Source organism: Pogona vitticeps, chromosome 3, assembly GCF_051106095.1.
Source record: "Pogona vitticeps strain Pit_001003342236 chromosome 3, PviZW2.1, whole genome shotgun sequence".
NCBI classification, from domain to species: domain Eukaryota; kingdom Metazoa; phylum Chordata; class Lepidosauria; order Squamata; family Agamidae; genus Pogona; species Pogona vitticeps.
Window position 1 is genome coordinate 34825425 of NC_135785.1, and position 24351 is coordinate 34849775.

Consider the following 24351-nt stretch of genomic DNA (forward strand, 5'->3'; position numbering starts at 1 on the left):
AATCTCACCCCTTTGCATGTGTGTTAGACCATATAAGGACAGAGAAGGCCACAGAACAATGTTCTAAGGGTGAGCTAAGTAAAAATCTTAGACTCTTGCTTGAACATTGCTATGGCCAGAAATGCAGAGAAAATTCAAGTTTTAAAGCAGTTGCCAAGCAGATATTCCACCTAGAACCTAACCCTTTTTCTAATCTTAATCCTTTTCCATGCTTCATTAGACACACTAACACATGAAAAACTGAGCAGGTACACAAAGAGAAAATTAACAGAGCTTCCACCAAGCTAGGAGTGGGTAACGTCGTCGTTTCTGGGGGCAATTTTCTTCCCTTTGAATCCTTGAGGGATTCCCCCAAATGCCAAAAAAATGGGAAGAACACAGAAGTGTTGGACTATCCGTGCCTAATTTTGAAAAGTTGCTATTGGAGGCTGGGGTTGAATAGTACAGATGGTTGTAGCTGTTCATTCAAGGTATAGTAAAGGGTAAGAGAAGTGGATGAAGAAAAAAACCATCTTAACCTTAAAAAAATCGAAAGTATGGTTTACATGTAAATCAATGTAATTGTTTAAAGCTGCTGCATATACAGTCAGTATAACTTTAATGCAATTCAATTTCTTCTAAGAAAAATAAGAGAAAGAAAAAGTGCAAGATGCCCTGTGACCTATTTAAAAGGTGGCTTGTAGCTCATGGAGGCTTCCAGGAGCAATAGTGCTGTGTAGATTTTGTGGCTTTGGATTTCTCTATTGCTGGAAATTTTATTTTATTTTGGCTGGTACACTGTGGCCCACAAAGACAGGTTTGGGATGTTCCATGTAGCCCTGGGGCCAGACCTCGCTCACTCCTGTGCTATGCTTTACAGCAGTGGTCCCCAACCTTGGGCCTCCAGATGTTATTGGACCACAACTCCCAGAAGCCTTCACCACCACTTCCATTGGCCAAGATTTCTGGGAGTTGAAGTCCAAAGACATCTGGAGGCCCAAGGTTGGAGACCACTGCTTTACAGCATAAGAGGGAATATGTCTTCCCCTAAGGAGAGATTTAGCTGCAGCCTTATTTCTGTCTTACTGATGCATAGGGCATTCATGTGATGAACCAGCAGTAAGGCTATGCTGTTGGGACTACGCTCTAACACCACACTTCTACGTGAGCCCTAAGTGAGCCTTCCTTGTATTGAGCAGAGATATCTGCAAAGGAACCCTTAAAGGTGAGTAGTTATTTGACCTTAGTGTTGAAGCACTCAGGATCTCTGTATCAGCAGTTGTCTCAACTATATAGAGGTCTTACATGTGAACTATTGCTAATCCACTGGAGTTCCTTGGCAAGATGCAGGGTCTGGCTGGACTCAATATTAAGAGCAAGGGCAGCAGCCCACCTCCACTTCTGCTCTAAAATGTTTGAGTGTTTTGAATTACAACTTCTATAATCCCATAGAAAGCATGGTCACTAGGATTCTGAGAGCTGTAGTAAAAAAAAAAACCCAAATGTTTCATGACTTTGCTGCTGCTTCATCATGTGGCTTCCCTACATATTTATTTATTTAATGGATTTCTATCCCACCCATCTAGACCAAAGGTCTACTCTGGGTGGTTAATATATATGCTAGTAACATTTGAAGAGGGCTCCGATGTAGGTATTATATATTATGTATAGCATGGAATGTATGGAGGCCCAATAAGGAATGAACGTAAGACAGTCTTCGAGCAAGCCCATTCCTCAAAATTAAATTTATTTTATTTATTTTATTTATTAAATTTATACCCCGCCCCTCTAGACCATGTCTACTCGGGGTGGCTTACAACATAAAATAAGACAATATAAAATGTAAATACTGTAATCATAAAATACAATTAATATATTAGTTAATACTGTTAGATTAAAATTAGCAGAATGGAATGAGATGAGAGAAAGAAAATAAAATACTTAGCTGACTGGAGGGAAGGCCTGCTTAAATAGCCAAGTTTTTAAGTGTTTTCAAATTGTGAGCTGGAGTTGGTTTGGTTTGGTTTTGGTTTGGCTAAGGAGGGGAGAGGGTCTTTGCCCTGCAGTCTGCATTGGATTCAATGCATTGGCACGGATAAAATCAGAGTAATGTCAATGTAAAGCTTAGTGTGGAGAAGCCTAGTGTTTTTCATTGGGGAATTTTGTTCAGCAAGCAGCTGTTAATTTATTTGCTTTGACTCAGCTGTCATCACTATTCTCTGCATGATCACGTGATCTGATGTAAAGGGGCTGTCACAGAGATTTTAGTGGGCATGCTATAGTGTTAGTTCCCTTCAAGTAAGCACTGTTGTCTTCCAAACATTTTTCTTACCGATTCCCCCACCCACCCCAAAAAAGTATGCTTGCGCTGAGGGAAACAGATGTCCCTGCTCCCAGCAGCACCTATAATACCTAAAAATGACTTACATGGGGGCGGGGGGGGGAGGTAGGTGATAAAGAAGGTGGACAATTGCGAGACTGGAACATTTACCTCCCTTTTCCCAGTGTGTCTCTTTGTCTTTCTGAAGAATTTATCTTTTATTTGCCAGAGTTTCATTTCAGAACACAGAGAAAGCCTCTATTATATTTAACTAGTAGTGTGGCTGATGTCAAGTGAAGATGACTTTGCTGATGATTTCCTTGTCATGACTTGACCAGAAAGCTATAGTTGATTGTTTTCTTACTTACTGTGTCAGTTCAAATCCATTGATGAAAGCTGCCCTGCTATTTCTGCCATTCAGCAGGAGCACTGACAGAACAGTTCTTCATTGTGGTCTCTGTGGACCCAAAACTAATGGGCTGTTCTGTGCCTCGGCAGAACATTCCAGGATCTATCTTTCCTGAGCCCAAGTGTTTTGCTGCTCCCACCCTACTGTATTATGTACAACACTTTTCTTGCATTTTACTTCAGTTCCATTTTGTCCACCAACCTAGCAGCAACATTTACTAATCTTTGTCTCTTCATGCTAATAAACCTGAGCCTTTTCCTCTCAAAGTTTTATTCATCCCCTTCCAAGTTTGTTGCTAGTTCAGTTTCTGGTGGTGGGGACAGTTACAGAGTTCTTGCAAGTGTTTTCAACATCACAGCTGCCAGCATTTTACAGATAAAACTAGGGAAATTGGCCTTGTATGTTCACAACACCTTTATTCTCACACAAGGAAAACTTTCCCTAACCAAAGGAGCTGGTTGGATAGCTCAGTGACTCAGGTGTCTGGCTGTGGAGCTAAAGGTGGAGGTTCAGTTCCTCAGTGTGTCTCCCTCAGTCAGAGCACCCTCCAGAAGAAGAAAATGGTAAACCATATCTGAATATTCTGCACCTAGTAAACTCTGGAAAGGCTTGCCATAGATCAGAATTAACTCAATGGCATGTGATTATTTGTTAACTTAAAGTGCCATGTCTGACCGCTATATGTGGTGATAGTATAGCATGCAGTAACTAGTTCTGAGAGAGGTGTGTGTGTGTGCGTGTCAGTTCTGGTGCAATTATGTTCATCCATGTACAGTTAGGTCAAGATGTTTCCAATGCAATTCAAAGAGATTAAATTTAGACATGGACCTTCTCCCAGGAAAAGAAGCTGGATTTGTGAGTTTTTGGACACGTTTTTGGCTAGCTTAGAATTTTGGGAAGTTGTAGTTCAAAAAAGTAACATTTCAGATATCTGGGACTCATCAGCACTGCCCAGTATAATAAACCAAATCCTGCTGTTCTAGTCAAGGCTTTTTCATGTCTGTTGGAGCTATGTAACTTTTACTTTTACTCAATCATTTGTCCCTAGACTTTCTTTTTTTATTCAAATAGACATGTGATGGCAAGAAACTCATATCAGCAATATTGAATGTGGTAGCATATATTTATATTATTTGCCTACCAAATAAGCAAATGACTGGTTGACTAGGTTTTATTTTTATTTTTTTTTAAAGGAACTGTTAAAAAATAACAGGTTTTAACAGATTTTAATATATTTGTATAATTCTGTTTAAATATTGTAGCAATTTATTGCTTTAGTTCAATATTGTTTCTTTTAATACTGTAGTGTAAACTGTTCTGGGTCCTTTTAGTAGAAAGGCAGCATATAACTATTTTAAATAAATGAATAAAATTAAATAAATATGAATATAGCTAGAATTTGGGGAGAATGCCTGGCTGCCACCAGAAACAGAGACTTAAATTGAAGTCTAAGGCAGTGGAAGACCCACTGCCCCATTTCATTGGTAGAGAGATGTGAGTGAGGCTGTCTTTTGTGTTTGAGAAGTGGGATGTCAAAGAGAAAGTTCTATGGCATCTTTCAGACTAATAGGTTCTATTTGGCACAACCTTTCCTGAACAGCAGCTCACTTCTTCAGATAGAGGTTTCCAAGGACTCCTAGGCTTAAATCCTAGAGACTGATCTTAGAATAGAATAACACTTTATTGTCATTGCATGTGCAACAAAATCACCAGAGTGCTACCCAGACAGTGCATCACTCATTCAGCTGAAACTCCATGTAAACGTCCTACAAAATTCCAACAGAATACAACAGCAACAAAATACATTCACGTGGAACTCTACAATAACTCAGATTAAATCTTAATTGAATTTAGCAAAGTCGTTACCCTTGGATAAAAACTGTTTTTAAATCTATTTGTCCTTGTTTTAATAGATCTATATTGTCTTCCTGGTGGCAGTAGTTCAAGCAAAGAGTGTCCAAGGTAGGAGGTGTCCTTTATAATATTTTGTGCTTTTTTAAGACAGCGGGACTTGTACAGTTCCTCCAGAGTGGGGAGGGGACACCCAACAATCTTCTGTGCTGTATTAATCACCCTCTAGAGTGATTTTCTTTGGGCCACTGTACAACCAGCGTACCTGTACCACGTGCACATGCAGTATGCCAATACACTTTATACTGAGCATAGATAAAAGGACACCAACAGTCTCTGAGTGATATTATTATCCTGGTGGGAAATTTTAATTTAGGCTAGCAACTGCCTTTCATTCCACCGTAGACTTTAAGTTATACAGTTTGATTGATTTTGGTATTTTAGTGACTGCATAAGTGAGCCAGGAGATTATGAAGTTGCCTGAAAAGGGTGACAGATTAAATCACCAAACTATATGTGCAGCCCAAATGAACAGTTTTCAATATAGATTATCACAAAGCTTTTTCCCCCTGGTGGAAGTAAGTTCCAACACCTTTTCTTCTATTAATTACATGCCAAAACTGAGTCCCTGCATTTTTTCCTGATTTTAAGATATACTTATTATACTTCCAGCTCTACACTCTTTTTATGAGATCTGGATTTAATTAGTCCTCACAGACCAAGGCCTTGATCTCCTAAATAGGGCCTGCAGCAACGGCAAACCTCCAGACAGCTAGAACCAAGGTCTTCCATCAGAATCAAGCTGCTTTGTTTTGTGTGATTTTAGGTTATTTTATGCCAATAATATTTATCCACTATTTAAATGCTATTCATTACAATTTAATCAATATCTACTCCCAAGGAAACATAATCCAAGAGTTCTGGTTGGCTGCCTGAATGGGGCTTTTTAATGGTTTGTTGTACCTTACTGCTTTCTTTGACTGTGTTTTGGTGTTGCTTATGTTTTTATATGGCATTTGTTTGATCTTTTTTAATATTTGTGCACTCACTGTTAGCTTTAATATTGTCTTTTAATGATGTAGGCTGCCTTGGGCCCTTTTAAGGAGAAAGGCAAGGTAAAAATATTTTAAACAAACAAATATTTGGAAAAGAAAATTTGTGTGGGGCAGGGTTTACAATATGTTTCTTACCTTAGTTTATTTTATGCTCAATTTTTCTTTTTTGCTTGCTTGCTTTTTCTTTTGTCTTTTAGGTCGATTGTTTATTTATATTGAATTCTTGGTTGCCTAGATGTACCATACAACAAGATCTGCCCAGTTTATTTAATTAAGAGTAGAATATAACTAAGTTACCCAAATACATATCTTGCCCCAATTATTTCTTATATAATTTTTTCCTTATGAGCCTTTACAGTGGCTGTCCTTCAGTGGCCCTTCTTGTTTTCTAGAATGCACTTCCTATCATCCTTCATCATCAGTTATCAGCATATCAACGTATCAACATTGACTTTGTTGGCCAGAGGGTACTGCAGTACAAGATCATCAGGAGGATGATCACCAGTTCCTTATAATGCATATCATGTCTTTGGTAAATTGACTAGTATGATGCACAGACAAACGTTCCCACTTTTACTGTTCTGACGCACATTTCACTTGGCATGACATGGTTAACAGAGTTACAGATGAATACATAGGTGTTGCAGGCAAGGGTCAGCCAGACTGTCTACATATTTAGCAAACAACTTACTCACTGAAAGTAGACTGTCTTTTAACCATGCCACTTTATAGGTAGGTAACAAGGCACTTAAAAACTAGACTGACATGTTCAAGTAGCTCCTTAAAATACAAGTACAGCTTAGTTCCACTCAGTTAATATCTCCTAACATTCACCTATCTATTAGTAGACATCTATTTTTGTGAAGCCTGAGCCACTGTAAGAGAATTTAATTGAGGGTGCAGTAAGAACAGCATTTCGATTTCCCAGTGGAACCATTCTAAAACTTGTAAAAGCTGATGATAATCTCCTAATGGGCACTCAAACAGCAAAGCAAAGAACTTGCACTGCTGAAGAACTATTTACTTTTATTTTTATCTATTTTTTAAAGAAATTCCTCTTGGTCTGCTATCAGTTACTGTAAAGTTTACAAGCATTCCAAGCATGCTAAAGGAGTTCAGGAAAGCCCAGTCACACATCTGCTTGTAAATACTTTGGGGTCATAGTGATGGGAGAGTAAAAGGTGTTCTGCATCGCTTAGGTAAGAAATGATGGTTTTGGTTATCAGGCCATATTATCTGTGGTGAAATTACATTCTCTTTGTAGATGGGAATTTTAATGTTAATCTTCTAAGGCATCTCATTAAGTAACCTTCATAAATCTTGCAGTTAAAATTTGGACTAGAGAGGTTTCACAGCCACACTTCCATGAGCTTCAAGTAGAAGGTACAGATAAATTTCTCAATAAGCTCTGAAAGTTCTTTGCGGCCACTGAACACAATACTTCATGTAGTCGTAAAAAGCACTAATTGTAATGTTTTGTGTAAAATGTATGAACACATTGTTTGCAGCTGGTTAACAATAAAATAATACAACTACTATTTATAATAACAGCTAACAGGAAACTGTGGTTATAGATTATGATGGGGTCTCAAAAACTGCACCGGGAGGAAGCTTTGGATAAAATCCTTGAACAGTACTACCCACTTTTCAAACTGCTTTTGCAAGCAAAGGGATTTTCAGATCGTTGGATAGTTTAGTGGTTTTGATACCTGGCTGTGGAGCCAGAGGCTGGGAGATCAACGTGACTCTTTGACAGGGGCTGGACATGATGATCCATACAGTTCCTTCCAGTTCTAAGATTATTATTAGTATATAGAAGTAGCTTGTGATATGCTCTAGAGTTCTGCCATTCCAAGCAGAAAGCCAAATCACATTGAGCTTGCTAAAATTGCGTTTTGGATTCCAGCCTTTGATGACTTTAGCAGGTGTTCCACAGATTACTTTGTATGAAGGTCCCCATTCTGTCGAACATTTTCATAGCAACCCCTAATTTCATTCTTTTTATTTCAGGAATACCTAGTACTGTATTTGCTAACAAGAACATGTTTTAGGCTCAGTGCCTAATGCTATCATAGTACATTTTCATATTGACACAACTGTAAATAAGGCAGACTCAAAGAGCAAGGAGACACAGTAACAATTTGGGATCATCAGTTATCCTCCTGGATGTAAACAGGTGTCAACTGAGGTCAAGAGTCATCTGGAAAAATTAGATGGATGGCTTCTCATTCCAATCCAGAAAATATCCCTGACAGGCAGCTCTTCTCTTCCTATAAGGACAGAAGTGAAACAACTGTTCAACAGACCTGCCATATCCTCATTCTCGTCCTTTAATTCCCCACTGCCATTTTTGGCAAACCATATTTTATGACCTATGTGTATACTCGTAAAGACCTTTATTACTACAAGAAATGTTTTGTTTAATGTTCTGTTATTGTGAACAGGTACATACAGTATAGCCAGAGGAGTAGTAGAGTATAAGTACACCTCGAAGACTTCTTCTCATTCTCATTAGACAGGATCATGACTATTCTGACTCAGTATGCTGACAGTGCCCAAGGCTAGTCATAGCTTTTATCAGTGTGCTAGATTTGAACACAGGATTCCCGGGCTCGTCGTCATTTAGTCATGTCCGATTCTTTGTGACCCCATGGACCTGAGCATGCCAGGCCCTCCTGTCTTCCACTGCCTCCCGGAATTGGGTCAAAATCATGTTGGTAGCTTCAATGACACTGTCCAACCATCTCGCCCTCTGTTGTCCCCTTCTCCTCTTGCCTTTACACTTTCCTAACATCAAGGTCTTTTCCAAGGAGTCTTCTCTTCTCATGAGATGGCCAAAGTACTGGAGCCTCAGCTTCAGGATCTGTCCTTCCAGTGAGCACTCAGGGTTGATTTCCTTTAGAATTGATAGGTTTGTTCTCCTTGCAGTCCAGGGGACTCTCAAGAGCCTCCTCCAGCACCACAATTCAAAGACATCAATTCTTCGGCGGTCTGCTTTCTTTATGGTCCAGCTCTCACTTCCATACATCACTACTGGAAAAACCATAGCTTTGACTATTCGGACTTTTGTTGGCTGCTCTCACATAACCCCTCCACATGAAATATGCAAGCAGATATTGCATTCTGCAGGATGATTTACCATCTTTCATCTTATGGCTTTTGATGCTCACTACTAAATTTGGGGCACATGTTTGTTGTGTGTCTCATAGATAGTTCTTGTTGTCTGTGAATTAAATTATCTCACGCTGCTGAAGGATCTTGAGCAATGTTGTGAGCTCACTTGCTTTTTGCAAGGTATCTGATTATTCATATGCAAATGATGTACACTTCATTCTGGTCAATCAAATCTTGAAGAACTGTTAGGTTTACTAATCATTGCCCATCAGCTACTCTGGAATTATTGTAGGTGGTAAGATTGGAGGAGACAAAGTTTTATGAAATACACAAACCTCAGTCCTTGAGAAAAAGCTAGTTTCTGGTTTATGTAAGCATTACCCTCCTGTTGTAAAAGGCATCATGCATTTTGTTTTTCTGCCTCTTTTAGGTCATCTCCTGTTGCTTGTACTATCGTGTCTGAAGGCTTCAAACTTGGCACCCAAAATGAAAGACACTGTGCTTTTGCGATAATTTCTCTTCTTGATGTTTATTTCACCTAATACTACTTTTCCTCCAAGAGCTTTAAGGTGCCATGCAGTATATTCTTCCCACCCATCTGACCCATTTCTCTCCTTAAAATAGATAGTATTAAACCCAGAGATGACAAATGAGATTCTATATAACAGAGTCTGGAAAAGTTACTTTTTTGACTGTAACTCCTAGATTTCCTGAGCAAACTTGGCCATCATGCCAGCAGGGAACTTGTGGGAGTTGTATTCCAAAAAGTAACTTTTCCAAAGTCTGCCACTGTACCTATAGCTTACTACAGAGTATAAAGAGGTCATACTAAACATCTCTTCTAAGTGTCCTGCATATGTGTTGGAAAATCAGTGTAGCTATAAAAGGCAGGATTAAAAAAAAAAAAAAAACCTGAAGGACTTCTACTCCACACAGCCCCCCCCCTTGCTGTTTCCTTAAATGATTTGCAGAATGATTGTGTTTTCTGTGAAAGGCAGCAGTTAATTTGAAATGCAGACAAAAATAACTGGAGCACTAAGGATATGTTTGCCTTGGCTGCATTCTGCTCAGCGTGCTCAGTGCCACAGTACCAAGCAGGCTGGTGGCCTCCTGCCAAACTGTAATATTTCCTTTTGCTGTTGTTCATAAAGGCATTCAGGAAAACAGTTGAGCACAATAAGGGCCTTCCTGTTCCGGCAGGCGTGTGAACCACCCAGTAAACTTGGAATGAGTCATCTGAATGAACTGTGAATTCCCTTTCATTTGCAAATATGCCCTCTCAGCAGCAGCTGTGGTGGTTCTGAAAAACACTAAGCCCCCAGATAGTTATGCTCAGGATAGTCTCTGTAAAGATTAGTCTTAAAACACACACAAACACACACACACACACACACAGAGAGAGCGAGAGCAAGAGCAAGAGAGAGGTGTATGGTTACATGAAAAGAGAATTCATGAAGACTTGTCTGTGAAATTTCTTATTAATGTGGAGATATTTATTTTTTATCTGCATTGAAATCTATCTTGCAATATCCCAGGTCTTTTTCTTGGGGGGGGGGGGTGACACTCTGTTTCTTCTTGTGCCATAGTTACACCACCTGTCCTGTAAATGATATTGTGGAAAGGTAGATGGTACCTTTCTATGGATTTCAGTAATAATGAGACTAGTATTATTATATTATTCAGCTGAAAGAGTTGCTGAATGTTGTACCCAGTGTACTTTTGGGGATTACTGCATGTGGAACTAAAGTTGCAAAAGCAGTTTGGTGAGGTGACCATTGCAAAGCTGGGCATACAACTGACGCCTTGTCTAATAGCCATGACACTAATTTAGTTTCCTGCAAGGTAGTCCTCTACACAGGATAGTAGTCACTGAGTTCAGGCCTGACCTAGGATCGAATCCACATTTTCTTAAACACTGCTACCAACTCTCATCTTTATTTACTTGACTTCTATCCCTACTTTATCCCTGAACTGGGCAAGGAAGCTCTGAACAATATTAAAAACAACAACAAACATAAAGTTATAAAGTTAAAGTACAATGAAAGAAAAGGCAATTAAGTTTTTAAAAAAGAAGTACTGTACAACACTGATCTATTTTCTTTAAAGGCCTTTTTCAGAAGGCAGGCAATTGCCAAAAACCCACCAAGAGAGAAAGGTCTTTGTTTGCCAACAGGTGGATAATGAGGACAACAGTCTCCCTTCTCTTGTAAGGAAGATGCACAGCCTAGGAGCAATCACTGAATGGGTTCTCTCTTATGTTCCCCCAAAGATACCTGTGAAGCTGGCAGAATGACTAAATTTCTGTCCCTGCAAGATCTCACAGTCTGGGTGTCTTCCTGTGAGAAAATATCTGATCTGCAACTAAATGTCCATAAGAATGCCTTGTTTCTTATTAAACTGTGACAGGTGAACCCTCCTGCCTGTGGTTGTACAGTATTTTCACTGTCAGACAAGCTAACACAGAGACAAAATCCCATTTCACCATGCCTATGTGTGACTCAAGAAACGTCGCTCTTCTTCTCCAGACTACACACGCATATAAACCCTTCTCATATTATGCTTCTCGTCTCGCCTCCATATACTGTATTCCAAGAATTCAGGCTGAGTGCAGAGATACAAGTGCTACCCAATTCCTGATGTTCCGATGCCCATCAGCTTGACTCCAATTTCCTTGTACTGTGTTAAAGATCTGACGGGGAAGGTTCTTACATTTGGCTGAGTATGCCTCATAGTTCTGGTGATAGCTATGTGCAGTCCTTGTATTGCTAGTTCCACTGGTCCCTCCCTACAGCTTTTTTTTTGGGGGGGGGCGCAATACCATTATGACCAGTGTTGTTTCATTACAATAGCAACACAACAGTCCCATATTACCAATTATTTTCTTTATAGATGTTTAGTGTTGATGATGCAAGAAATACAAATTATTTCAGTTTCTTGTCTTTATTTAACCTAAATCCTTTCTTTCCGATGAAGAAAGAAACAATTTCAGTTTTCAAATTCAGTATATTGGCAACAGATTCAGCACCACCATGCCATCTTTTTTCAATCAGGACTGAGCTTGCTTGCTTTAAAATTGTTGATGCTGAGAGGCACAAATGTGTTTGTGTCTCAAGAAGATTCCATTTGTACCTGTTTGGTTTTCTTCTTCCATATACTGAATTGAAGGTCAGAAGGGATTGGAGAGCCTGCTACCAAGTGGATACCTTGAAATTTGGGGCAGTAAGATTAATTATAGCAAGGAAAATCAGGCAAAATAAAAAGAATCTGTTTGCACATACAGTGTAGATTGTTTTCTATTTTTGCCCAACTCTTGCAAGCTTGAGCTGTTTTTCATTTCCTACCTAAATAATTGTTTTCATATCTTTTATGTCCTCTTCTTCACCTTTGTAGAAATCACTGTTGTTTGTTTAACTCACAGGAAATCTTCATTATATCCTTTTTCTTTCCCTTTCTTGCATTGCCAGATATTATTCATATGACGGAATGCAGAGCATAAAATTTGTGTATGATAGAGTGAGTAAATCTCCTTGATTTGACAGTCAGGGGCCTCAGATTCCCTCTGGAAACCACATAAACCAGAGGATTGGGCAATCTTTCACCAGCATCCCTGACTATTTCAACTGTTCTGAAGCAAGTTGGAATGGTTATTAGTCAGATTTTCACTGCAATGAATGTTTGTTATTGTTTGGAATGCTGCAAATGTTGTGTGCCATAGTGGAAATGATCACTGAATCAGTGCTTTGAATGTAATAATACAATCTGAAATCTAGAAAATAGAGGGCAACTTTTAATGAATGCTATAATCATAGAAAAGGTGTTCTGTTTATGGTTCCCCTCAATTCCTTATTGTTCCGTATAGACTCCTATAATCTATTCAAGGGCTATAATGAGAAACAAAGGGTTAATTTGTATACCCATCAACCACAGGGACAGATAATCTCCCCTCCTTATCAAAACAATACACCCACAACAAAACACATTAATCAACCATCTCCTGAATAGGACAATAGCCTATCTCACAAACTAGCCTTCTCACAGCCACAAATACTCCACCCACTCTCAAGCCTACCCAGAGCACAGTTTGCTGTCCTCTGAAGATGCCAGCCACAGAGACTGGCAAAACGTTAGGAAGAACCACTTTCAGAACATGGCCAAGAAGCCTGAAAAACCCACAACAACCACAAAAGGGTTAATTTGCTCATTTGCATATATATGCATATAATTATATGCACATTTGAAATTGCCTCCTCATCAGCAACTCTGAGGAATGTATATGGGTATGAAATAAAACTCACGGAGGCCAAAAGTCCAGGCCAGCAGATTGAAAGCCATGCTAGTCATAGAATCATAGATATTGGAAAGCACCTCAAAGGCCATTACATCCAACCCCCTCCTCAATGCAGTAATCCAAATCAAAATGTACCTGACACATGTCTGTCCAATATTCTCTTGAATGCCTCCAGCATTGGAGCACTCATCACCTCTCAAGGTAATTGGTTCCATTTTTGTACTGCTCTAATGGTTAAATCCCCCCACCCGATATTCAGTCTAAATCTGGCTTCCGGTAGCTTGAGCCGCTTATTACATGTCCTGCACTCTGGGATGATCGGGAACAGATCCTGCCACTCCTCTGTATGTCTACATTTCAAGTATTTGAAAAGTGATATCATATCTCCCCTCAGTCTTCTTTTCTCAAGGCTAATCATGCCTAGTTCTTTTAGTTTTTCCTCATGGGGCTTGGTTTCCAGCCCCCTGATCATCCTTATTGCCCTCCTCTGAACTTGCTCCAGTTTATTGACATCCTTCTTAAAATGCAGTGTCCAGAACTGGACACAATACTCAACATAAGGGCTAACCAGTGCTGCATAGATGAGAACTAATATAGTCATGCCCCGCTTTACGATTACCTCGCATGTTTGCAAGTATAGCTGTTTGGAAGTTCGGTTCCTACATACAGTGATGCCTCGCTTTATGATTACCCCGCATTACGCCAAAACCGCATTACGACGATATTTTTGTGATCGTAATTGCGATCGCAAAACGATGGTGTGAATGGGTTCTTTTTCGCTTTGCGATGATCGGTTACCTCCAGCTCACATCGCTGCCGCCTTGTCTCCTGCACAAAGAGAGTGCTGGAAGAAGCAATGCAACAGCAGCAGCAGACAATGGGCAGCAGCAAGAAGCGCCCAAGCATGTGCGAGTGCTCCTTTGCCTCCGCCTCCTGCTTCTGCCTTCACCACTGGAGGGGACAAGGTGGTGACGTAAGCTGGAGGTGAGCCCCGGCAGTTGCATTGGAGGGGGCAATCGAGCGGCGGCGGCAGGAGCAAGAGGCAACTGAGCATGCACGAGTGCTCCTTTACCTCTGTCTCCATCTCCGGCTGCTGCTGCCACCTCAACCACTGGAGGGGACACGGCGGCGACATGAGCTCTGGAGGAGGCAATTGAGCAGCGGCAACAACAGTCAATGGGCAGCAGCAAGACATGCCCGAGCCCGCATAGCCTCCCTACATGTATAAAACAACCCTCAATTTTTCCTCTGATTATTTTAGGAGAAAGTTTCATTTTATACATGGAAAAATACAGTATTTTCTGTACTTCTTCATCCAAGTCGTTAAATAAAAATATTGAAGAGAACTGGGCCCAAGACTGAGCCTTGAGGTACCCGACTTGTATTATTTTATTTATTATTATTAGTTTTATTTATTTGCTGTATTTCTCCCAACAAGGGACCCAGAGCGGCTCACAACATTAAAATTCACACAATTAAAAACATACGTTAAATATTAAAAGACAAACAATATATGGATTAAAATAAAATTAAAAGATTAAAACATGAGAAGATTAAAATTATCTGCTAAAATTGTAACCTCCTCCCAGATTAAGGAGCCATTGATAAGCACTCTCTGAGTATGATTCTGTAACCAATTGTGTATCCACCTAACATTAGTTCTATCCAGCCTACACCTAATTAACTTGCTAATCAGAATATCATGGGGCAGGATTCTGCACCATTCCCACTGTCCACCAAAATATGAGATAAGATTAGTCTGGAAGGATTTGTTCTTGACAAATTCATGTTGTCTTTTAGTTAGTACTGCATTGTTTCCAAGATGTTTGAAGAGTAACCACTGTATAATCTGCTCCAGAATTTTCCCTGGGATGAATGCGAGGTTGACTGGTCTGTAGTTTCCCAGTTCCTCCTTTTTGCCCTTTTGGAAGATTGGGATCCATTCATCCGTTCATCTGCTACTTCAAACATCCTCCATGATTTCAAGAAAATAATAGACAGTGGTTCTGACATCTCTTCAGCCAGTTCTTTTAATATCCTTGAAAGCAGTTCATCTGATCCTGGGAATCTGAACATGGTCGCTTTCTCCCAGGGCTCCTTTTGCTGCAACTCCTTCCACCAAGTCATCCCTTTAATTAGGATCACGTGAAGATAGCTGCATGGTTTCTTCCTCCACTATTTGTAGGAGAAAATTATCAGCCACACAAGGCAGGAATTTCTTGGAAGTTCCATATTTGGTAAAATTTGCCTCTCAAAAGGTATCAGGATAATTGAAGTCTCCCATTACTACTACATTGTGGGGTTTTTTTTTAGATTCTTGCAATTTGTTTTTCAAAAGTTTCATTTGCATCTTCTCCTTGTCATAGTCATTGGTAGTAGACTCCAACTAATATGTTTCTTTTGGTTTTTCTGTCCCAATTGTATTAATCCAGATGTTCTCAATGAGACAACCAAGCTCATCCTCCTGTATGAACTCAGAATGAACTCAGGCTTGCCAGACAGATTAAAAACAATAAAAAGGGCTTTTTTTTTAGTTATACCCTCAGCAAAAGGAAAAAACAAGGAAATGATAGGGTCGCTGTGTGGAGAAGATGGCCAACTACTAACAGAGCACAGGGAAAAGGCTGAACTTCTCAACACCTTCTTTGCCTCAGTTTTCTCCAAAAAGGAAAATGGTGCTCAACCTCAGGGGCAGGTGATGTAGTGGGGGAAATGCAGCACAGAATAGGTAGAGAAGTAGTACAGGAATACCTGGCAACCCTAAATGAATTCAAGTCTCCAGGGCCAGACGAATTACATCCAAGGATATTAAAAGAACTGGCAGAAGTAATTTCAGAACCATTGGCAATAATATTTGAGAATTCTCAGAGAACAGGAGAAGTCCCCACAGACTGGAGGAGGGCAAATGTTGTTCCTATCTTCAAAAAGGGGGAAAAAGAAGACTCAAATAATTATTGCCCAGTCAGCCTGACATCAATTAATGGAAAAATTCTAGAGCGGATCATTAAACAGACAGTTTGTTATTACTTAGAAGGCAATGCTGTCATCACTAAAAGTCAACACGGGCTTCTCAAAAACAAGTCATGCCAGACTAATTTGATCTCCCTCTCTCTCTCTGATAGAGTTACAGGCTTGATAGATGAAGGGAACACTGTGGATGTAGCATATCTTGATTTCAGTAAGGCCTTTGACAAAGTTTCCCATGATATTCTCACAAGGAAGCTAGTAAAATGTGAGCTAGACAGTGCTACTGTTTGGTGGATTTGTAATTGGTTGACTGACCAAACCCAAAGAGTGCTCACCAATAGCTTCTCTTCATCCTGGAGACAGGTAACTAGTGGGGTGCCTCAGGGTTCTGTTCTGGGCCCCATGTTATTCAACATCTTTATCAATGATTTGGAAGAAGGAATAGAGAGTATGCTGATTAAATTTTCAGATGATACCAAATTGGCAGGGGCTGCTAAATCCCCAGAGGACAGGATTAAAATTCAAAATGATCTTGACAGATTAGAGTCCTGGACCAAAACTAACAAAATGCATTTCATCAGGGAGAAATGTAAGGACCTACACCTAGGAAGAAAAAAAATGAACTGCACAGATATACTGTAGGACGGAAGACACCTGGCTAGACAACAGTATCTGTGAAAGGGATCTAGGAGTCTTGGTAGACCACAACACGAGTCAGCAGTGTGATGCGACTGCCAAGAAAGTCAATGCAATTCTTCGTTGCATTAATAGGTGTATAGTGTCTAGAGATCAAGGGAAGTGATAGTACCACTCTATTCTGCTTTGGTCAGACCTCACCTGGAGTATTACGTCCAGTTCTGGGCACCTCAATTCAAGAAGGATGTTGACAACCTGGATCGTGTTCAGAGGAGGGTGACCAAAATGGTCAAAGGTCTGGAAGCAATGTCCTATGAGGAGTGGGTTAGGGAGCTGGGAATATTTAGCCTTACAAAAAGAAGGTTAAGAGAGGACATGATAGCTGTGTTTGTATTTGAAGGGATGTCATGACAAGAAAGGGAGAGGTTTGTTTTCCACAGCTCCAGACACGAGGACAAGGAGCAATGGTTTCAAACTACAAGAAAAGATTCCACCTGAATCTCAGGAGGAACTTTCTGACAGTCAGAGCTGGTTGGCAGTGAAACATGCTGCCTCAGAGTGTGGTGGAGTCCCCTTCTTTGGAGGTTTTTAAGCAGAGGCTGGATGGTCATCTGTCAGGAGTGCTTTGATGGAGTTCCTGCATGGCAGAGGGTTGGACTCGATGGCCCCTGTGGTCTCTTCCAGCTCTGTGATTCTATGATTTCTGTGCAGGAATATGTATTTTGACATTTAGTGCTACTCCACCTGCCTTTCTGTTATTTCTGGTTTTTTTAAAACATACAATATAACCTTCAATTGCTGTATTTAAATTATGGGAATCATCCTACTAAGAGTCACTATCACTACCAAGACAATGTGCTTTGGGTCCCTTGACAATTGTCCAGGAACTGCAGCCAGTGCAAAATGCCACTGCCTGGATGCTTACCCCCGGGCAATAAGACAGTATCACATTACACTAATTTTGAAAACTGTCTGGTTGCCAGCGAGTAACTGAAGAAAATTCAAGATGTTGGAGCTAGTGTCCAAAGCCTGCATGACCTTCCAGCTGGAAGCACTCCATGATTACATAGCTTACAGGTCTAACATGCAATGTGTGACCTTCTCAGTGGTAGATACCTGCTTATGGGATTCCTTCTTTCTAGAGAACCAAATGTTCCCTATTCTGTTTTCATCTTGAGACAAAAATATGTTTGCAATCTTATGGAACCGACTGAGAACTGATGTTCGTTTGATTCTGCTGCTGGCTATTGTTACTACAGTATATTCTTTTTGTTTTTGTTTGCTTGTATTTTAATTATCCGTTTTTATATTATTGAGACTGTTAACTGTGCATGGCTGTTAGGAGATAATACAAGAACGATTAGAAGATAAACAAATAAACTAATATTTGTTAGCTGTCACTCCAGGATTAAATGTTCTAAATATTTATGAGAAATACATATGTAAGGCCAAGAATGTCTTTGAAGACCATCAGTTGTTGCCTGCAAGTGGCCACAATAAATGAATATGGCTTTCTTACAAAGCCAGAATTTTCTTATTTAAAGGAACTAGCTGATACTTCTAGTGACACAAGATATTACGTGTGCCCATCTGTGAGACCAGCATACCAATCTAAAAAGGTAATTATTCATCTCACAATGATTTCTTATTGTACTAAGTTGCAGTAGAGTAGACCCATTAAATTTTGTGATTTCCACTCATTCAAAGGCTCCTATGCTTATTGCAATTTCTTATGCTAAAGTAACTTGTAACTAGAACAGGCCTATTTGAATCAATGGAACTTATGGGGGAGTTAATGCACAGAATCCCCACTGATACAATGGGCCTATTGCAGTATGAGTTAAAATGCTAAGCAATGGGATTTCAGCCAATTTTGTACATTTCATTTATCTATACTAATTTCTCTTCGTATTTATTTTATTTTGCTGTGTTTGCCTGGTTCGATCTACTTTGCTATCTGCCCTTCCCACTCTGCCTTTGGCCTTGTACCCTTAGATATCTTCCACTATTAGAATGAAGGTCCTGAAACCTTTCCCAGATTGACATTTGGCTATCAGAGTTTTACTTTTTAAGGTAAAGTGTATTTTGTTTGAGTTTCAATATATCTTTCTCCCCAAATGTGCACAACATGAATTATTTGTATATAAAACCACTGTAATGAGTGGTGATGTTTAGACATAAAAGTGTCTTTTGCCTGTTAATGTTGTACCATCTCTCTGTCAAGAATCTCAAATGGCAAAATTATAAAGTATTCTAAATGCAAATTGAAAGGGAAGCTGTAGCAGAAAATTATAGTGATTATCTGCATCACCTTTGGTGGCTAAATAAATGTTTGTTCTCTGGAATTTCATTCTGAGTGGATTTTTGCCACAGATAGATTGTTAGAACAGTTATACTGAATTCCAGTCTTTCCAGTCGCTGGTGGGTCTTCTCATATAATAAAAGATTCTAAACTGGTACTTATGTAAAGAGAATTAGATACTGGATCTGTCTCATTCAGACTTGGTTGGCTGTGTGTGTTAAGTGCCACCAAGTTGCATCCAACTTATGGATGATTTAATCGGGTTTCAAGGAGATATTTAAGGAGTGGTTTTACTAGTTCCACACACATGCCCCAGAGTTTTCCTGCCTTAATACGGATTTCTGCTTCTTTCTCTCTCATTGAATCTATTGGAAGGAAAAATACCTCAACCCAGTATGACTTTACATTGATATGCTAGATGGGAAGCTGCACTTACCTCAAAGGTGACATGAGACCCAAGTTTGAATCTGGTCGATGTTCAAGTAACTTTTTTTAGTGGTCTGCTACTGGTGAAGAGACCACTTGTAATAGAACTATATGAATAGATTTTTCTGTGATTATATCAGGGTCCTCCAGTATTTGTTGTTTAGTTGTTAAGTCGTGTCTGACTCTTCGTAACCCCATGGACCAGAGCATGCCAGGCCCTCCTGTCTTCCACTGCCTCCCGGAGTTCTGTCAATTTCATGTTGGTTGCTTCGCAGACACTGTCCAGCCATCTCATCCTCGGTCGTCCCCTTCTCCTCTTGCCGTCACACTTTCCCAACATCATGATCTTTTCCAGGGAGTCTTGCCTTCTCATGAGATGGCCAAAGTACTGAAGCCTCAGCTTCAGGATCTGTCCTTCCAGTGAGCACTCAGGGTTGATTTCCTTTAAAATGGATAGGTTTGATCTCCTTGCAGTCCAGGGGACTCTCAAAAGTCTCTTCCAGCACCACAATTCCAAAGCATCAATTCTTTGGCAGTCAGCCCTCTCTATGATCCAGCTCTCACTTCCATACATCACTACTGGAAAAATCATAGATTTGACTATGCGGACCTTTGTTGGCAAGGTAATGTCTCTGCTTTTTAAGATGCTGTCAAGGTTTGTCATCGTTTTCCTCCCAAGAAGCAGGCATCTTTTAATTTTGTGGCTGCTTTCACCATCTGCAGTGATCATGGAGCCCAAGAAGGTGAAATCTGTCACAGTCTCCATATCCTCCTCTTCTATTTCCCAGGAGGTGATGGGACTAGTGGCCATGATCTTAGTTTTTTTGATGTTGAGCTTCAGACCATTTTTTGTGCTCTCTTCTTTCACCCTCATTAAGAGGTTCTTTTATTCTCCTCACTTTCTGCCATCAGAGTGGTATCATCTGCAAATCGGAGGTTGTTGATATTTCTTCTGGCAATCTTAATTCTGGTTTGGGATTCTTCCAGTCCAGCCTTCCGCATGATGTATTCTGCATAAAAGTTAAATAAGCAAGGAGACAATATACAGCCTTGTCGTACTCCTTTCCCAATTTTGAACTATTCAGTTGTTCCATATCCAGTTGTAACTATTGCTTCCTGTCCCACATATAGATTTCTCAGGACACAGATAAGGTGGTCAGGCACTCACATTTCTTTAAGAACTTGCCATTTGGTCTGTAGTTCCTCTGCCCCTGCAAAATTCAACTTGTACTTCTGGAAGTTCTCAGTCCACATACTGCAAAAGCCTACCTTTTAGGATTTTGAGCATAACAGTAGCGTGTGAACTGAGTGCAATTGTACGGTAGTTGGAGCATTCTTTGGCACTGCCCTTCATTGGGATTGGGATGTAGACTGATCTTTTTAATCCTCTAGCCACTGCTGGGTTTTCCAAACTTGCTGGCATATTGAGTGTAGCACCTTAACAGCGTCATCTTTTACTGGTAAGATTTTAAATAGTTCAGCTGGAATGCCATCATTTCCACTGGCTTTGTTGTTAGACATGCTTTCTGAGGCCCATTTGACTTAACTCTCCAGGATGTCTGGTTCAAGGTCAGCAGCCACCACTATCTGGATTGTCCAGGATATCCAGATCTTCGGGGTATAATTCCTCTGTGTATTCTTGCCACCTCTTCTTGATATCTTCTGTTTCTGTGAGGTACCTACCATTTTTGTCCCTTATCATGTCCATCTTTGCACTAAATGTTCCTCTAATATCTCCAATTTTCCTGAACAGAGCTCTGGTTTTTCCCTTTCTATTATTTGCCTCTATTTCTTTGCACTGCTTATTTAAAAAGGTCGTCTTTTCTCTCCTTGCTATTCTTTGAAAGTCTGCATTCCATTTTCTGTACCTTTCCCTATCTCCCTTGCATATTGTTTCCCTTCTCTTGTCTGCTATTGGTAAGGTCACTTTGCTTTCTTGTGTTTCCTTTTCTTTGGGATGGTTTTTGTTGCTGCCTCCTGGACAATGTTACGAGCCTCTATCCAAAGTTCTTCAGGCACTCTGTCCACAAAATCGAGTTCCTTAAATCTGTTCTTCACTTCCACTGTGTATTCATAAGGGATTTGGTTTTGATTATACCTGAGTGGCCCAGTGGTTTTTCCTACTCTCTTCAGTTTAAGCTTGAATTTTGCTATAAGAAGCTGATGATCAGAGCCACGATCAGCTCCAGGTCTTGATTTGCTGACTGTATAGAGCTTCTTCATCTTTGGCTGCAGAGAATATAATCAATCTGATTTTGGTATTGCCCATCTGGTGATGTCCATGTTCAGAGTCACCTCTTGTGTTGGAAACGTTTGTTTGTGGTAACCAGCTTGTTCTCTTGACAAAACTCTATTAGCCTTTTCCCTGCTTCATTTTGAACTCCAAGGCCAAACGTATCTGTTGTTCCTTTTATCTCTTGATTCCCTACTTTAGCATTCCAGTCCCCTATAATGAGAAGAACAACTTTCTTTGGTGTCAATTCTAGAAGGTGTTGTAAGTCTTCAGAGAATTGGTCAATTTCAGCCTCTTCAGCATAGGTGGTTGGTGCATAAACTTGGATTACTGTGACATTGAAAGGCTTGCCTTGGATTCATATTGAAATCTTTCTATCATTTTTGAGATTGTGTCCTAGTGCAGCTTTTCCCACTCTTTTGTTGACCATGAGGGCTACTTCGTTTCTTCTATGGGATTCTTGCACACAATAGTAGACATGATAATTGTCTGAGTTGAATTTGCCCATTCCTGTCCATTTTATTTCACTGATGCCCAAGATGTCAATGTTTATTCTTGCCATCTCCTGTTTGACCACCTCCAGCTTCCCAAGGTTCATAGATCTTACATTCCAGGTTCCTATGCAGTATTTTCCTTTGCAGCATCAGACTTTCCTTTCACTTCCAAGCTTGTCCACAGCTGAGCATCCTTTAGGCTTTGGCCCAAGCACTTCATTAGCTCTGGAGCTACTTGTACTTGTCCTCCGCTCTTCCTCAGTAGCATGTTGGATGCCTTCCGACCTGAGGGGTTCATCTTCCAGTGTCATATCTTTTAGCCTTTTGTTTCTGTCCATGGAGTTTTCTTGGCAAAGATACTAGAGTGGCTTGCCAGTTCCTGTCCAGGTGGATTGTGTTTAGTCAGAACTCTCCACTGTTACCTGTCCGTCTTGGGTGTCCCTGCACGGCATAGCCCATAGCTTCTCTGAATTACTCAAGCCCCTTCACCATGACAAGGCAGCAATCCATGAAGGGGTTCTCCAGTATAGGTCTGTGCTAATGAAGAGACTCTTTTGCCTCCTCCTGTCCTAAGTCAGCTGGCTTTTAATGGTGAGTTAATAGTGTTCTACTCTTTCCATTTGAAATCAGTAGCAAAATAAAGAAACGGCATGACAAAATCAAGTTTCAGGGAAACTGTGTTGTAGCAGAATTAGATTTAACAAGTGTGAGACAAATTTATACTTAGAATCCATGTTGTCAGCCTACTGTCTTGTTGTGAGAATAGACAGTGAAGCATTAATTGTATATTGGAGGAGAAAGGAGGTATTTGCGTTTGGGAGGCAACACAGTGACTGTGCTGAGGGTGTAGGGCATGTAGGAGTAGACATAGAAACTCTAAATATTATGATTCACTTTCTGATTCATTTTCCTACAGTTCTGTTCCTGAACCTGCAGCAAAAAGGCCCCAAGACTCTGGGATTTCTGTTGCAGTGTATGTAGGTATCTAGAATGATGTTCAGCTGCACACTACAGAGATTCAAGGTGTACATCTCAAAATTATATAAGCATTTCTGCACACAGCATGCAACTGAAAACTGGGCCCACATAGAAATAAAGTAACTTGGGGAAAATTTTTTGCAAACGTGTATTCAGGCTGTTTCCTTAACATCAGGTCCCTATGAAGAAAAAGCTTTTTCCACCATCAGCCCAAATAAATATAATTTCATTTTCAGAGATCCAAATTAATATATTTAAACAGACACAAAGAAGGAGTTTGTCAGTCTACAAATTAGTCTGTTTTAAAGCAGAAAGGCAATGGAATTAAGTCTTTTTAAAAAAGGAAGACCAGAATAAGACCACAACACATTTCACACTGGACCTTGACCCTTCAAATATCTGATCTTGTTCCAAAATAGACTTGTGTTTGGCCTACAAGGGTCTGCATTTCCTTTCACAAGCTCACCAAGGCAAGGGAGGAGGGAGGCAGGGAAGGACAGTATAGATCAGGGGTCTCCAACCCCCGGTCCGTGGCCCAGTAGCAGTCCACGGCCTAGGCAGGATGGGGCTGTGGACACAGATCTCCTGTCCTCACAAAAGCCCCCCCTGCGAACACTGCCTGCACATGCATGTGAGTGTGCTCGGCCTCCTGCAGGCGTGCCACATCCCCTGTGCGAGCATGCCACACACACCCTAATTGGTCCACGGTTGTGAAAAGGTTGGGGACCACTGGTATAGAGAACTCCCAGAAACCACCGTGGAAAGAATCAGGTTTCAGCAGAGTCAGGAAATGGACTAGAACTCACATGTGGAGCTGCCTTTAAAGATGGTCCAGCGACTGCAACTGGTCCAGAATCGAGCTGCGTGGCTGGTGAGTGGTGGGGCCGCTAGGAGACACATCAAGCTGATTCTGTTTAAATTATATTGGCTACTAGTTGCTGCCCTGGCCCAATTCAAAATGCTTGTTTTGACATATAAAGCTCTAAACAGCTTGGGCCCTGGATACCTGAGGGACCACCTCCTTCCCCATGAGCCTACCCGGCAGTTAAGATCTAGCCAGGAGGACCTTTTGAAAGAGCCGTCTCTCAAGGAGGTAAGAGAGATGGGTTGTAGAGAAAGGGCCTTTTCGGCAGCTGCCCCCAGACTATGGAATGCCCTCCCGACTGAGGTTCGTCTGGCGCCGACGTTGATGACATTTCAGCACCAGGTCAAAACTTTCCTGTTCCAAAAGGCTTTTAATAGAAATAATATCAACTGTGGGTCCTGATGGCAATTTTTAGAGTATATATTTTAAATAGT

The 24351-nt window shown here is 40.5% G+C and overlaps 1 long non-coding RNA gene across 1 annotated transcript in view; it reads left to right on the plus strand.

The window, feature by feature from the left end:
* Window positions 1–4619: 4619 nt before the first annotated feature.
* Window positions 4620–24351, plus strand: part of LOC144587813 (uncharacterized) — a 34583-nt gene continuing 14851 nt past the window's right edge. The window contains exon 1 of the long non-coding RNA XR_013542977.1: window positions 4620–4670. This is a non-coding gene — a long non-coding RNA (uncharacterized LOC144587813). The remainder of the gene's footprint in view (window positions 4671–24351) is intronic.